Source organism: Syngnathoides biaculeatus, chromosome 4 (assembly GCF_019802595.1).
Source record: "Syngnathoides biaculeatus isolate LvHL_M chromosome 4, ASM1980259v1, whole genome shotgun sequence".
Lineage (NCBI taxonomy): Eukaryota > Metazoa > Chordata > Actinopteri > Syngnathiformes > Syngnathidae > Syngnathoides > Syngnathoides biaculeatus.
In genome coordinates, this window is record NC_084643.1 from 15,598,883 (window position 1) to 15,615,443 (window position 16,561).

Below are 16,561 nucleotides of genomic sequence, written 5' to 3' on the forward strand. Positions count from 1 at the left end.
GCACGTCCCACCGGGAGGAGACCCTCGACACATACAAGGACATGTTGGAGGTATTATGTGTATCTGCTGGCCTTGGAACATCTTGGGATCCTCTGGAAGAGCTGGATGAAGTGGCTGGGGTTAGGGAAGTTTTGCTCTTCATCCTGAAGCTACTGCACCTGTGACCCAACCTTGGATCAGCGGTAAAAAATGGATAGATTGATGGATGCTTGAAAATCATGAAAAGGTCTTGTGCTGACCTACTACTCCAAGCTTCTTCATGCTTCAGTCACTCACATTTGACGAGTGAGAACGCGCTCTTGCGCCTCCGTGCTTGCAAGTCTGCACTGTCGAGCACGAAAAATCACGGACGTAGTTTGTTACAAGTAGTAAAAATAGATATTGAAAGACGTTGCATATTTTGTGTAGTCTTGACATTAATTTACGTGTTTATTGAATAATGTTGTTAATTAAACAAGCCTGCTCCAAAACAACCAGTATTCAGCTGGAAACAGGAAATGAAAGTTAACCGTACTGAGCATGTACGGAAGTTAGGCTGAAAGCACATGTTCAGAGCTGCTTCACGTACTGCGAGCGCATTTATGTCGAAGGTCATCAACATAATGAGCCATGTCAAAGGAAATTCAGTTACACCAGGGGTGCATATTGCGTCGATTGCGAGGGAGTGTGATGGCGTGCCCCCCTCCCCCCAAAAAAAGACGTTCAACTATCATCCACCTTGTCGCTTGATTTAGGTGTGGCCAATACTTCGAGCGCATGCACATAAAGGCGCGTTCTAGCAAGCTGGCCTCCTATTTATGGCAGTCCCATGATGCATGCTCACCCCCCCCCCCAACAATCCATCACGATTGCCAACAAGAATATTTGTTACAATGTATCGCTACCTTGTTGCCCCTAACGCCAATTATGTTGAACTAAACTTTCAGCGTCTTCAAAAACACTGCGGGTACAGACCGTTCATGTTTATTTCTTGACAGGCCACTGCATTTAACCTTTCTTCGGGTAAAGTTTGTCAGATCAAGAATATTTATTCATGAAAAATTGAAATACCATTTTATATCATGTTCTACTAATATCAGTTGAAATTGCAAATGATCCTTTCTGAGTTTGAAATTTTTTTCCATTTTAGTTATGTATTTGTTTATTTTCTTTTTAATTTACAGTTATGTTATATTAATCCAGTAAATTATTTTAAGGGCTTGAGATTCCATCGCAAATAACACCCTCAACTTTATCTGCAAGCATGACTAACCACACTCGTACATTTTTCAAATGCTGCCCAACGCCCCTGGTAGCACCGTTACCCAACACCCCTGGTAGAACTTGTGGGACTTTGCTACTTTTTCGAATCCCGGCCAGCCAACGCCCCTGGTAGCATACTCACTCTCTCGGTCAGATGGCCAGCTGCTCTGTGCCTAAAAATGAGGCTTAAGTTCAGAGGGAGCAAGGCTTTGGTGTTTTTCCTTAAAAAATATGGAACAAACTAACAAACTGCCTCAACAGATTAGTGATCGCTTCTTACCTGTTTTTAAAACACTTCTTAAAATGTCTATCTTCTGCTTCAATTTTGATATCTAGATGAGATGTTAATTCATTTATCATTATTCAGAGTCTGCCGTCAAGGTTTTTTGATTGGTGGACAGTTGTAGTTTGCCGTAAATCAGAATGACAGGGGATTCGAATTTTCTTAGGCAAATAACTATAAATTAGAAAGATTCCCACACCAGCTTGACGCCTTTCACCATTTGTGTAGCTTCAGTTGAGACAGACGCATTACACTGTGCATCTCATTAATTGGGCATAAACTATTGTCATCATTAATTTTTCAGTATAACTCTGTGTTGCTAGCACCACTAAATTTTCTTCTTCTTTTTTGTAGTTTTTTATGGGGACCACTCACTAGAGCCTGAAAACGACAGCATGGGTAAGTCATTCACCAATTTACCTACCTATTTCCTGTACCTAATCTGTCAATTTATCTATGTATCTATCCATCATATATCTCTATCAATGACTTATCCATATTTGTCGACTGAATTAAGATAATAAAGAATAATGCAGCAAAACCACATTATTGTGGAATGAAAAAAATATGCCATGCTTTTTTAAAAAAATGATCAATTTAATTTTGCCATGGAAAAAAGTACCGTAATTTCTCAAGCATAATGGATCCTTAAGTATAATGCAAAGCCCAAAGTTGACCTAAAAAAAATCAGGGAAACCCCTCTACCATTGTACAATGTGCATCACCAATTTGCAGCTACCTATATGCTCAAAATATTGGGAATTATCTGTATTTATATTTTGTTTTGTTTTGTTTTGTACTACTTGTATTGTTTTTCAAAAAACAATCATGTACAACGATCATTAATAATAATAATCATTGTACACGTGCTGATGTAGCCGTAATCTAATCTCGGGACAGGCCCAGGATGCGCTTGTCCTGGTCCCTGTAATTGTCAGAACAGAATCCCTCAACCAACTAAAATAAATGCTCAATGATGGCATAACATTTTATTAATACTGTTGATAACACATATTACAGTCTTAAATAAATATTTAACACTATTTGACGTGAACATTTTTTGCATTAAATATTTGTGCAAAAAACGTTTGTGCGTAGTACAGTTTATCCTCTACGTTAGACACCCTTGGCCAAGACTTCATAAGCAACATCTGGCTCATCTCCAATCTGAAAAATATCCATCATAGCTACCTTCGGTGACTTGGTCCAGTTCTGGTGCCTCCTGAATTAATGAACAGTGATTCTATTTTGCTCCCACAGCATGCCATCCTGTGTGCCAGCCATGGTGTTTGTGGGGAAGCATTTTTTGAAATCCTAAGAGTTTCAGTTCCGCAGCGCAGCCTCTCGCCCACCTGACACCACAGCTTTCTTTTCGTGTCAGGTGGCTATCAAAACAGTACGTAGAAAAGAGGTTAATGGCCACATTTTTTTAAAAAAAGGTGACCATTTCAATTGTGTGCGTTCTCCCATTTATTTATTTTTTTTAACGTGTTCATGACATTCGTATTACGTAGTTTGAGCTCACATTGTTTTGAGGGCAACTGAAGCCATTGAGGCGTACTATCGTTGTTTCAGATTACGACGCTACTTCCGGGTTGGCGGCGTCATCGGTACGAGTCATAACACATTTCTTTTAAAACCAGCTATACAACTAGCCGTTGTAGTCAACGTTTTTTTTTTTGTCTTGGTTTAAGTTAAAACAAACTCACAGGCAGTCATTTCTGATATTTAGTGCAGTAGCAACAAACATGCTACGCTAACAATTGTAAAATGCAAGCTCCTCGAGGAGGTCATAAAGTTCAGGTTGGGGGCACACATTACCGTAATAAATATAAATCGAATCGAATATCATATCAAAATGTATATGTATACCTTTTTTTAGTACCCTATGTACCTGTATACAACTATACAATGTGATTGTATTTTTTTATTTTTCATCCATACCTAAATATAATGTGCTCTATTAACTTTTCGAAAATATTTTTGGAAAAATTTGCGCATTATTTTCAAGAAATTACGGTAGGTTTCTAAAAACTAATTTTCTCCAGTTTTGGCCTAAACAAAAACGGATGGAAGGTATTGAGGCAGGACAAACTTTGACTGCTTAATCAATTATCTAAAGTTATGTGTTATAGACATAAAGTGATTTATTTCCCTTATTTAGGTGTCCCATCATTACCATAAGATGGAGAGCTTCATCTAGTGGTAACATGAACATGATAAATTTACTGGCAGGGAAACACTTCCATGTGATATCCACAAGAGGGGAGTATGAACACACAAAAAAATACAGTAATGCCAATTTGCCTGGTCAAGCCCCGTGTTCATAACAAGAACAGCTGAAATAAAACAATGGAAGCCAGTTCTGACATTCATTTATTATATCAATTGGCAGAAAACTGTTATTGATATATTAATGGTTTGCTCCATTATAATTTGACTAATATACTAATTCCATTATCATAAAGTCAGCATAATGCAATCCAAGTACACACTCGCAGTGTAGGTTCTAAAGATGCCAGATATGCGTCCCACTCGGGGAGAGACTTGGAGCAAGAAGGCAGGGGTGACGTGATGGTCCAATGTTAAGGTCCAGGTTCTGGCGAAGTTCACTCAGGACTCAAATGCTTACCATTGCAGTGTGAGGTGGCATACAGAAAGAGTCAGAGGTTGAACACAGTTCAGAAAACGCTGACCTCAACATGATTCGCTGATTATCTGGAGTTCTTCTCCAGCCTTTCTCATCTCTCCATTGATAAATTTGCCAGAGTAAAATCAGAGGTGTAGGGGTGAAAAAGTGGAAGGAAGTCCGACAAGAACTATTAATCCTGCACACCGAGTGAATAGCCACCATTGTTGTGTACAGCAGGAGGAGTCGTGGATTTATGAAGCCAAACTTGATAGGGTTGTAAACTTGACGAGTTGGGCTTCTAGTTGTGGTGAATCACGCTGTTATTGGCCCTATTCTACCCTTAGGATGCCTGAGTGCATGCATCGGGTAAAGGTGACGCTGAGGTCAAGGGGGGCTGAGGCAGGCCTTGTCAATGTTCTAAGAGGGGTGCGAATTCAGAGACCCCCGTTCAATGACCAGAACCCTAGGTCAGGGTTCAAATAGTTGCCTTAGCAACAGCTGTTTTTAACACAACAGTATTTTGTAGATTAAGTTCTAGTCATCTAAAACATACATCGAGTGAGATTATTTCATTATTATTTATTTTTCAGATGTTCATACAGTCTGAACCATGATCAGATTTGCTCCACAATATTAAGTAAATAATGTTGGGCTTTTATTTTAAATGGAGTGCGTAGAAAGTGAGTTTAACTGTTTGAGATAGGGGTTGGTAAAAATGAAATCTATTGTACCAGAAATAAAAATGTTTTTGCACTTGGTTTCATGAACATCCATCGACCCATTCATTTTTTGAGCCACTTATCCTCACGAGGGGCATGGGAGTGCTGGACCCCATCCCAGCTGGCATCGGGCTGGACGCAGGGTATACCCTGAACTGGTTGCCAGCCGCTCGCAGGGCACATGGAGACAGACAATAGTCGTGCTCACGGAGGCTAACAGTTGCGTCAATGTGCCGCCAGCTTCATGAACACTCAAATCTAATTAAAGAATCAGTTAAATAATTCAAATCCATACTTGAAATGTTCCATTACAGTTGATTTGTATAAAAATCAAACATATAATGTAGATATTTAATCTATATCAGGATTATTTGACCCATTGAGTTTTTGCATCACCCCTGGAATTATGCAACACACAAACACATGCATGCACACACTTTCTGAAAAATACCTGCAGAAGGGAGTCAGGGAGATTATCATGTTTCTTTGGTGAGTATTTATATGCCATGGTTAACTATTAGCAGCTGCCTAGTACAGCACATGAACACACCTTTCTGTTTTTCCCATCAATAATTTCAACCAATTTTTACATGGAGGCACAGTGACACAGCTGTAATCCGTCGGCCTCGCGGTTCTGAGCACCAGGATCCGGGTGCCGGCCCCGCCTGTGTGGAGTTTGCGTGTTTTCCTCGTGTCTGCATGGGTTTTCTCCGGGCACTCCGGTTTCCTCCCACATCCCATAAACATGCATTAATTGGAGCCTCCAAAGTAAACCGTTATGATATGAACAGGAGATTACTGTATGTATATGTAACCCTCCAGCACAAAACCGATCGGAAGTCGCACGCCTGTGTTTTAAGATATACATATATGGTTTTGGGCGGCACGGTGGTGCAGCTGTAAAGTGTTGGCCTCACAGTTCTGATGACCACGTTTCGATCCCGGCCCTCCCTCTGTGGAGTTTGCATGTTCTCCCCGTGCCTGTTTGGGTTTTCTCCGGGCACTCCGGTTTCCTCCCACATCCGTAAAACATGCATTAATTGGAGCCCCTAAATTGCTCCGAGGTATGATTCTGAGTACGACCATTTTCTGTCTGTCTGCCATATGCCCTGCAATTGGCTGGCAACCAGTTCAGGGTGTACAGCACTCCTGCCCGATGACAGATGCGATAGGCTCCAGCACTTCCGCAACCCTCCTGAGGGTAACCGGCTCAGAAAATGGATGGATGGATGCATTGCACACGATTCATGTGTATCCTAATAAAATATGCAACATTGTTGGTTCATAATTTGCAAAAACCCCAGTTCTTCATGGAATTTAGTCAAATGATACAGCAGAGTATTTAATATATTATGCTTTTTTTCATTATTATTTTGCATCGGACGATGTGCAGTTAAGTCACCATAGAACCCCCAAATCAGTGCAGTGCCAGCAACTAAGGTCAAATTGCTCGTGCTTATTTCAGGCCAACAGAGGGAGTTAGATGCATGCTAGATTTCCATGTTATGTATGCGACCATGTGCCACCTGGACCCAATGAACTCCGCATCCATATGGAAACACTTGGCTTGGAACCAAGTGCATGACTTTTCTTTGTCTTTGCATAACTGGGCTCCATTTTAGTGAGTCCAAAAGTCAGTCAAGATCACCAGGTTTAATTTTTACTGTGAGAGAAGCAGCAGAGCACTCAAATATTTTATACAGATCTGTTTTATTTTCTCGTGACTGTTCTGTTTTTTTTTTTTTTTTGTGTATTGAAAATGAGAATACAATACAGGTATCTTTATTGCATCAACATAATCCAAAATGGAGCTTATGCGTTTTTTTAATTTCATCCATCCATCCATTTTCTGAGCTGCTTATCTTTACTAGGGTCGTGGGAGTGCTGAAGCCTATCGCAGCTGTCATTAGGCAGGAGGCAGGTGCACCCTGAACTGGTTGCCAATCAATCACAGGGCACATAGAAACAGACAACAGTCACACTCACAGCCACACCTAGGGGCAATTTAGAGTCTCCAATTAACATGTTTTTGGGATGTGGGAGGAAACCGGTGTGTCCGGAGAAAACCCATGCAGACATGGGGACAACATGCAAACTCCACACATGCGGGCCAGGATTTGAACCATCGGAACTGTGAGTCCAACGCTCTATAGTTTCCCAGCTTTTTTATTTTATTTATCTTTTAATTAATAGGGGTCAGGTTGTATCCTCATGATCCTAGGAGCTAAGTTGTCGTGGGGCTTCACACCCCTGGTAGGGTCACCCATGGCATAAAAGGTCTTAGGTGAGGGACCAGAAAAAGCTCTGCTCCGTAAACCCCCATGACGAGTACAAATAATGGATCTAGGTTTCCTGTGCCTCGATGCAGATCACAGGGCCTCCCTCTGGAGCTAGGTCTGGAGGTGGGGCTTGAAGGTGAGTGCCTGGTGGCTGGGCGTCCACTGATAGGGCCCAGCTTTGCACAGGCTGAAAGGCAGATGCTCGTCCCATTTCCTATGGGCTCTCCACTTGTGGGTGGGGCCGTTGTGGTCGGATGCACTGTGAGCTGGGTGGTGGTTGAAGGCAGGCACCTTGGCAATCCGATGCCCGGCTACAAAACTGTCGCAAGGGATATGAAACGGCACCTCTCTAGCAGTGAAGGATTCCGAGCTGGTGTGTGAGGTCAAGAAGTTCTGACTAAATGTAGTTGGGGTGTTGGTGCCCCTATTTTAAGAAGGTTGACTGAAGGGTGTGTTCTAACAACAGGGGGATCAACCTCCTCGGCCTCCCTATTCAGGGTGCTGGAGAGGAGGATCTGTCGGGAAGTCAAATCTCAGATTCAGGAGTAGCAATCTGGTTTTCGTCCTGGCCATGAAACAATGGACCAGCTCTACACCCACGGCAGGGTTCTTGAGGGTCCGTGGGATTTCGCCCAACTGGTGTTCATGTATTTTGTGGGTTTGGAGAAGATTTTTCACTGTGTCCCTCGGAGAGTCCTGTTGGGGTGCTCCAGGAGTTTGATGTACTGGACCTCTGATATGGGCTTTTTGGTCCCCGTATGACAAGTGTCAATTTTTGGTATGCGTTGCAGACAGTAAGTCAGACTCTTTTCCAGTGATATTTATTACACCAAGGCTGCTTTTTGTCACCGATTATTTATAACTTTTGTGGACAGAATTTCTAGGCACAACCAAGGCATAAAGGGGTTCAGTTTGGTGACCTCAGTATTGCATATCTGCTTTCCACAGATGATCTGGTTCTGTAGGCTTTATCAAGCTATGAGCTCCAACTCTCACTGGAGTGGTTTGCAATTGAGTGTGTAGCATCTGGGATGAGAATCGGCACCTCTAAATCTGAGACCATGGTCCTCAGTCGGAAAAGGGTGGAGTGCCCTCTCCAGGTCGGGGGATGAGATCCTGCCCCAAGTTGTGGTGTTCAAGTATCTTGGAGTATTGTTCACAAGTGAGGAAAGAATGGAGCGGGAGATCGATAGGCTGATCTGTGCAGTGTCTGTAGCGATCCTGACTTTGTATTGGTCTGTCGTGGTAAAGAAGGAACAAAGTCGAAAGCTGAAGCTCTCAGTTTCCCTGTCAATCTATGTTCCTACCCACATGTATGGTCACGAGCTGCAGGTCATGACCGAAAGTACAAGATCCCAAATACATGCAGCCGAAATGAGTTTCCTCCACAGGGTATCTGGGCTCTCCCTTTGATATAGGGTGACAAGATCATTCATCCGGGAGGGGCTAAAAGAGGAGCCACTGCTCTTTCGCATTGAGAGAAGCCAGATGAGGTGGGTGGGGCATATGGTTTGGATGCCTCACAGACACCTCCCTGGTGAGGTGTTCCGGGTTTGTCCCACCAGAAAGAGACCCCGGCGATGACCAAGGACGTGCTAGAGAGACTATTTCTCTCAGCTGGCCTGGGAATGCCTTGGGATCCTCCTGGAAAAGCTGAATAAAGTGGCTGGGGAAAGCTAAGTCTGGGAGTCCCCGCTAAAGCTACTGCCCCTACAACATGATCTCTGACAAGCGGTAGAAAATGAATGGATGGATGGATTAATGAGGCATGTTATTGGAATCGTTTTTCTTCTGTTTGCCATATTTTGTTCTCCATTTTTGCTGTTGACGATATATTTTATTGCAATGAACATCTTTTTGAACCGCTTATCCTCTTGTCACATTAAATTCCTACAATCACAGTACTGGTGTTCTCACACCAAACAGTAGAAGCAAATATTAATGGTCTCAATCAAGTGACATGTTTTTCATTTTTAGATTATAACACCACTATATTCTTATTTCTTTTATCCACATTATTTTTATTATCACCCATTATAACCAAATTTTTCAGTGTAATCTTCTCAGTGGTGGATCAGGTTTTCAGACATTTTACCGCAGTTTGCATTCATTGATCAGTGAGTTATTCTCATGTAAACCCACCGACAGCAATGAATGTTTATTGCAGCATTTTCAGGTGCCGTCAAAATGTTTTGGTCCCCCAAAACAAGTTCATTTTCAGCAGGCTCTCACAATTATTCCAGCATCGGTGAAATGCTCCTAGATGTATATCCTGCGAAGATACTGTAACGTGTGCTGTGGTGTCCCTCAGGGTACAGTCAACGGTCAATGGTTTTTGCTGAGTTCAAACTCACCGACAGCGTTGAATGTTCACTGTGGACACTGTGATGTTAGGGCCACACCATTGCTGTTTGTTCAATGGCATATGAATTTAACAAACAATATTTGAGGCACATCAAAAAGTGCTACTGTGTTTATTTCCATTGTTCCCTAAGTACTTTAGTAGCTTCAGTTGCTCTCAGATGAAGTGGAAAACTCACACACACTAGTCCACATAGACCCCATGTTTTAAAATGTATGCAGTTCCAAATTTGAATTATGCAGTGTTTTTAACTTTGCCGTGGCTTTAGTTCTTTCAGTGATTTCAGTTCCCTTCAGCTTTAAACAGTTGTTTAAAAATGGAAGCCTTCAAACTTAAGTACTGTTTATCTTTGCTTGTGTGTCTCTCTTGGCCTGAGTGGGTAACCCATGTGGCAAAGTGTGTGACCACCCTTGCTCATGTTGAGGTTTAAATGACGTTGATGACAAACCAAAACGAATGAGGAAGATGATGATGCAGAGGCTTGGATTTCCTTAAAATAGCTCTTCAGATATGGTGGTAAACTTTCTCATCTTTCTTCATCCCCACCTTCTTCAAAACTATGAGAACCACTCTCTTCTCTCTCATTCAGCCTGAAGCAAAAGGGGAACAAAAGATGGGGGAAACATTTGAAATGGCATGAATAAAATGGCAGAACATGTCATCCAGGCTTGTGGAAGCAGTCAAATTAATGCTTCTAAGTGTGATCAGAGAATGTGGCTGTGCCCTACAGCTTAGTATACTGCAGTGTTTTGCTAGTTAGCGATTACTGTTCCCTTTACCCTGCGCTGAACCTCAGCTTCTGCTCTGGGAGTGTGCCTTCCTGTGTTCGCTTCTTTGAGGTTGGGAAATCATGCATCCATGTTTTATTAATGCTCTCTGTGTCCGTCTTTTCCTCCTCTACAATGCACTGTCTTCATCCTCCCTGCCTTGCCTGGTTCGTTCAACAAAGATGAAGAAATGTAGAACACTGGACTGTGTTCGTTCTCCATCCTCGTTTTGTGAAAAATTTAAGCAATGTATTTCGTTTGAGGTTTTCATTTGCAAGTGAAAGAAGGAAGCGCAAGGCCCTGTCAGAAAATTTGTTTTAGCTCTGCAGGACTTACCTTCAGTTTCATCAGTAAATTAATGTCCAATTACAAGCTAGTTTTTTTTTTTTTTTACATACACCTTCGTTTGCACATCTTCAGGATGGAGCTTAGCATGTATCCTCAGTTTAATGCTGTTACCTACACATGTGATAGTTGTGATTTCCATGAGGTCAATTGTGCTCTTAGTCTCGGCAGAAAAAATAAACCATAAGTAATCTCAACTCATACAACTGGTAAGTCACCAAATTGCTTGACGATACAAAGAACATGATTGCAAAGCCACCGTTTTAAACTCAAGCATTACAAATACCAACCTTATTCGCTTGTGCAAATTCAAGTAAAAAACGTTTGACTTAATTTTATTCACCTACAATTCAGTAGTTAAAAATGTCACCGCAATGACTTCAGGGTTCTCATAATGCTTTTCACTGACTGCATTGCCAGCACCGTCAGTGTGTGGATTGGCACCTATGCTGAAAGTTGTAATCCAGAGGACATATATTTTATTGATATATCATACAAACATAGCTAATTTTTCATAAAAAAATATTGGAAAAATTCTCAACACAACAGAAATGAAATAAATTAGTGCCAAAGTGTACATTTTCTTTGGAATCCGAATGCCCCCAGTGGGTGTTTCATACCGAGGCTCTGTTGAAGCAGCTTCCGTGTGACGTCATGTCTAGACAACCCCAGCAAAGAAAATGCCTTCCCATACAAACAGTCATACACGCGGTGAGTGGGATCTTGAGGAGAAAGACAGCAGTGATGAAGAAGTTTTTGTGGAATGCTCCGTGGAAGAGATAGGAACTGAAGAGGAGGAATATTCTAATTGTTCCCATGTTTGAAAAACATCCCACGCGGGTATAATTCAACCATATTTGTTCAAACCGTTGTTGACGAATGGAACACAAGGACGGTATTTGGTGAGACCTGACGAGGTTGACCTGGAACTTCCTACCCAAAACACAGACTGGTAGGTGCCTCAAGAAATCTACTGTACACCTTGTTGACGAAATAATCAAATTCAAACACATTTAAACGTCTGATGCTGCTTGCATACAACAGTGAGCCGTTTGTTGTTGTTGTTCTAGTGAATGAGACGGCATGAAACAAAAATCGAAACCTTCGGTTTCATTCTGCGTTTAAAGATCACAACTATAACATTGTCCATTTCATAATTATTGTTAAGGTAGTTTTGCATACCTTCAAGTATGTCATGTTTTCACTTTTAAGTTAAAATGAATGCATCAATGCTGTCAGTTCAACATTTATGGCTGTTTTTGTCAGATCTCGGAAGCTAAGTTTGTTAGGCCCTGGTTTGTACTTGGTCATGTAAGCTTCTCTCCCCGGCTAAATGCAGAGGGGTTGCATCAGGAAGGGCATCCGGCGTAAAACTGTGCCAAAAAAATATGCGTTCATCTAAGATGACATGCTGTGGCGACCCCTAACGGGACAAGCCGAAAGGAAAAGAAGAAGTCTGAAGATAATGAATGAATAAATGATAGGTCTTTACACCACAGCGGCATTATTTCAGCCTTATCTTGGCGAGCAAAAGATAGTAATGAAATACAACTTTATGCTTAAAACGAAACAAATAACATTATTTTAACTGATTATGTTTTTTGCCCAGGTGAAAATGTGGAAATTACCAGCCAATGCCTTCCCAGAGAGAATGCTGGTGCTGTAAGGAAATTACAGAACCCGCTCGGAAGTTGGATGGAACCTCCTTGGCTTCCATTGTTAACCACGAAGGTTTTCACCGAGTCTGCCCAAACCCATTTGTATTGGAGACAGCCTGACATGTCTTTCAATACCATTATGGCAGAAACGCCTTCACAGAAGCACATGAAAGAAATTGCCACGTGGCATACGGATCGTTGGTGAGATGGTGGCCTCTCAGCAAGAGCAACAGGGTTGTTATACCTTCATGTGCTGTACAGAGAATCCGAGCAGAAGTTCCACCCCCAGGACTTGAAGATGATGCTGTGTTCACAGGATTTATGCCCAGCTAATGATCATTACCCTTTTCTTTTTATGAAAGTATAGAGTGGGTGTTGATCCTGGACTAATAATTGATGGACATTGCTGCCATTATGTCACAGTTTCGACTCTAAAATGTCTTTTGTTGTTCTGGTGCAAAATTTGGCTTTCAAGGGACTCTAATTAGAGTAAGCGAAATGGTTGAAGAATTTGTGATTTCATCTGTAAGTATGACAGCACTGAAAATGTTATTAAAGTTATTTTTTTACAAACCACCGAAGGTGAAACTATCCTTTGTTCAGGACGGTTTTGTCAAGATTAACCTAATACAGCAACATGTTAAACAGTAAACATTTGTATATGCACATGCTAAATATGATATCGTTTCATTACATAAAATGTAATTAGGAGCTGGAGAGTTCAAATCCACAGTATGCCACCTTGCTTTCTCTATGGAGGTCATATTTACAGAGGTTCACACAATTTGATAAAATGACTATTGAACAGACCAGACTAATGCATTACTTTTTTGCGTCACGCAACACGACTGGTGAATCAGCATGCGTCAGAATTTTGTAACATAAAACATCTGCCGCTGAAGTTCCATCAGGATAGAATTTAGTTTCAGTTTAACAAACCGGACACAGTTTTGAAATTGACTTCTTCAAATTTGTAATTTTTTTAAATTTTCAAAATATTTCATTTCAAAGCTTTGATTTGAAAATCTTGAAAAATGATTCCGAATAGACAAGTCTTTGCTTGGTTTTGTGTACTGGCTGCTGAGAGGTGGTGGTGCTTGGGGGTTAGCAGAGGAAGTTGTTAGGTCCGCATCCACATAGAGGGTCCGGAGCTCTTCTAACAGGCATTCCACATACCCTGAAACATGGAAATTACATTACTTCATTCATATACAGATACTGCTTTCCTGGTTTACTCCTTCATCCTCTTGGTTAAATGTGCAAGTGCCTCATCGTGAAAGTGTTTCTGAAAAATAGGTATACTTCCCTTGTTGGCATTCAGTTGTTCTACTTCTGTGGACAAATCATTTGACTACGTCAAATTTTGGTCAAGCTGTTCGAGTGGTTCTCACATTAACTTTACGTCATAAATGTTTTTATTTTACATTTTGACTGTCTTCTTTGTGATGTCAACAACTAAGTTTTAGCCTGAATTTAACAGGTTTAATATTATTGCAGAGGAATTATACTTACAATATTATACTTAAATTGGGTTTTTCTTTGTGTCGTTCTGCTTTTTTTTTTTTTTTTTTTTGTGGGGTGGGTGGAGGGCCTCACCAAATGTACAATCCTGCATTATCTTCTTCACCACGTGATGCCCTTGTTTTGACTTTGAAATGGTTAGTTGAACATCAAACTGGCAGATTTGTGTTTTGCCTGAGCCAATTGAGCATTTTCGTTGAAATGAAGTGCTGCTTAGCGAAATTTATCAAACACAAAATCGAAAGTTAATTGATGTCTTACAGACTAATTCAGTAATTGTCATTTACCAGTTTCTTATCCCATCATAATATCTAAAGTGATAATTGTTGGGAGCAAAGTGGTTCACAAAACTCTAGTATCTCTCGATACTGTAGGTCTGTCCCAGTGGAGATAGCTTCATCAAATCTTTACTCAAATGGGCACTTTCAATGATGCCTGCCAGCTCTTCGTACTCACTGAACTACATCAGATACACAACTTGAGATAATGGGCTGACAATTGTGTATATGACCATGCCAATAAGCAAGTGAATTATCCATTAACAGTTTTTTTATTCTGAAAAACAACCAAATAATCTAAACTTCAGGGAACTTGCCACTGCTAACATTTCAACATTTCGTTTTTCATAAACTCGTCTTTTTGGTTTACGGTTGAAATTTGCATTGTCTGGTGAAAGGCACGAGTGGATAGTTGGACAGCACACGGTAGTAACCTTGGCTTTCTGCAAGATAAAACAAAAAATATTTAATTCATATTTTCAATTTAGAATATTTTGTCAGAACAGAGTAATGTCCATTGTTTATTATGCATTCTTCCCGTTATTTACATGCATTGAGCCCGTATCATAATGCACCGAATACTTGAGAGCACACACTGCTGTCGTCAACAGCGTCAACCTCAGCGTCAACAGTACACTAACTTTATAAAGTGTACAAATTTCGTCACCTCCGAAACATCATATTGTACTTACATTTAAAACGAGGTAGATACTTGTCAATACTAAACAATTGAACACGGACATAATTGAACACGGACGTACTGACTTGCTAGCGTAGCCAAGTGGATGCTGTTCGGGATTTTCACAGCAGTCCTCCGTGAAATTCTTGGAACATAATATTGTCGACTTTGATTTGTAACTCCAATGGGCCCTCTTTGTCTTCACAAACCTGGTCCATATCTTGCCTATGCGTTCTTTTTTCGGCCATTCGTGTAAGCTGACTCCGTCAGCATTTGTCGCAGTACAGCCGAATGCAACACACTTCCTCACCATCTTTGCTAGCTTTTTCATTCTCTGGCTAAATGGCCATGACGTTAGATTCCGGAGAGAACCGACATTTTGAACAAAATCTCGAGCCTGACTTTGATGCTAATGTTTTTCATTTCTGTTGTGTTTAGAATTTTTAAAATATATTTTTTAATGGAAATTTAGCCTAATTTGTATGATAGACACATCAAATCCATTTCCTCTCGATTAAGGATTAGGGTTAGCATCGTCAGTCATTCAAGGAGAGCAGGCATGCTTTTAATAAGCATATCCTTGTTTTCAGTGTGTGAACGGTGATCTCAGGTGGACGAATACAATACCTGAACCGCTTAAAAATATCATATATTGGGATTGAATTAGGCGGCACTGTGGCATAGCTGTAAAGCGTTGGCCTCATAGTTCTGAGGACACTGGTCTAACCCAGGTGTGGAGTTTGCATGTTCTCCCCATGCCTGCTTGGATTTTCGCCGGGCACTCCGGTTTCCCCCCACATCCCCAAAACATGCAACAATAATTGGACACTCTAAATTGCCCCTAGGTGTGATTGTGAGTGTGACTGTTGTCTGTTTCCATATGCCCTGCGATTGGCTGGCAACCACTTCAGGGTGTACCCTGCCTCCTGCTCGTTGACAGCTGGGATAGGCTCCAGCACTCCCGTGACCCTTGTGAGGATAAGCAGCTAAGAAAATGCATGGCTGGATGCATAGATGAAATTTCTAATATATGAATTATATAAATGGCTGCTACTTTGCAGATTTAATTTATTTCTGGGATTTTCAGAAATGTAATCCCTGTGATAAACAAGTGTTTACTGTATTATACTGTGTACACAAATTCTTGTAAAAGTGTTTTTCCATTAAATTTAGGTGAGAACTGAGATGTCACATCTGAAATATATGCTCACATTTGTTTTCCAGTTTTAAATGCCTCCTTGCTTCAAGAATGCATCTACTTGCGTTTCTCTCCTCTACTGTATGTGTTTCCATTCATACAAAAACAGAGAATTACAGTGGTACCTCTGCTTACGAAATTAATCCGTTCTCGAAGTCATTTTATAATGGGAAATCTTTGTAAGTAGAAGCACATTTTACATGTAAATATCCTAATCAGATCCAAGCCCCACTGCCCCAAGGATGCCGAAAATAAGCATTCTAAGTATATAATGTAAAGAATAATAAAAAATTAAGTTAATTTACCTTTGGCATTGGGCGACTATGCAACGAGAAGGGTGAGTGACAAACAAAAGACATTGTGGGGGACGGAGGGGAGGCAAACGTTTGACAGCTGAGAGAAAACATACGTATAAATGTACGCATGCACACAACTTTATTCCACTAAAGATTCTTGGGGCCCATGACGATAAAGACAAATAAACTTTCAAAAAACAAACAAAAAACTCACAAAAAAGTTGTAGTTTTCAAATGTGTGCTAGCGTGATTCAGTGACAGTCTAGTGTCCAAGGGAAACAGAACACATCATGGGTCAAGAT

General features: G+C 41.0%; 1 long non-coding RNA gene across 1 annotated transcript in view; it reads left to right on the forward strand.

Moving 5' to 3' along the window:
- Positions 1–16,561, forward strand: part of LOC133499599 (uncharacterized) — an 88,741-nt gene that overhangs the window by 60,152 nt on the left and 12,028 nt on the right. The window contains exon 3 of the long non-coding RNA XR_009794703.1: positions 1,880–1,924. This is a non-coding gene — a long non-coding RNA (uncharacterized LOC133499599). The remainder of the gene's footprint in view (positions 1–1,879; positions 1,925–16,561) is intronic.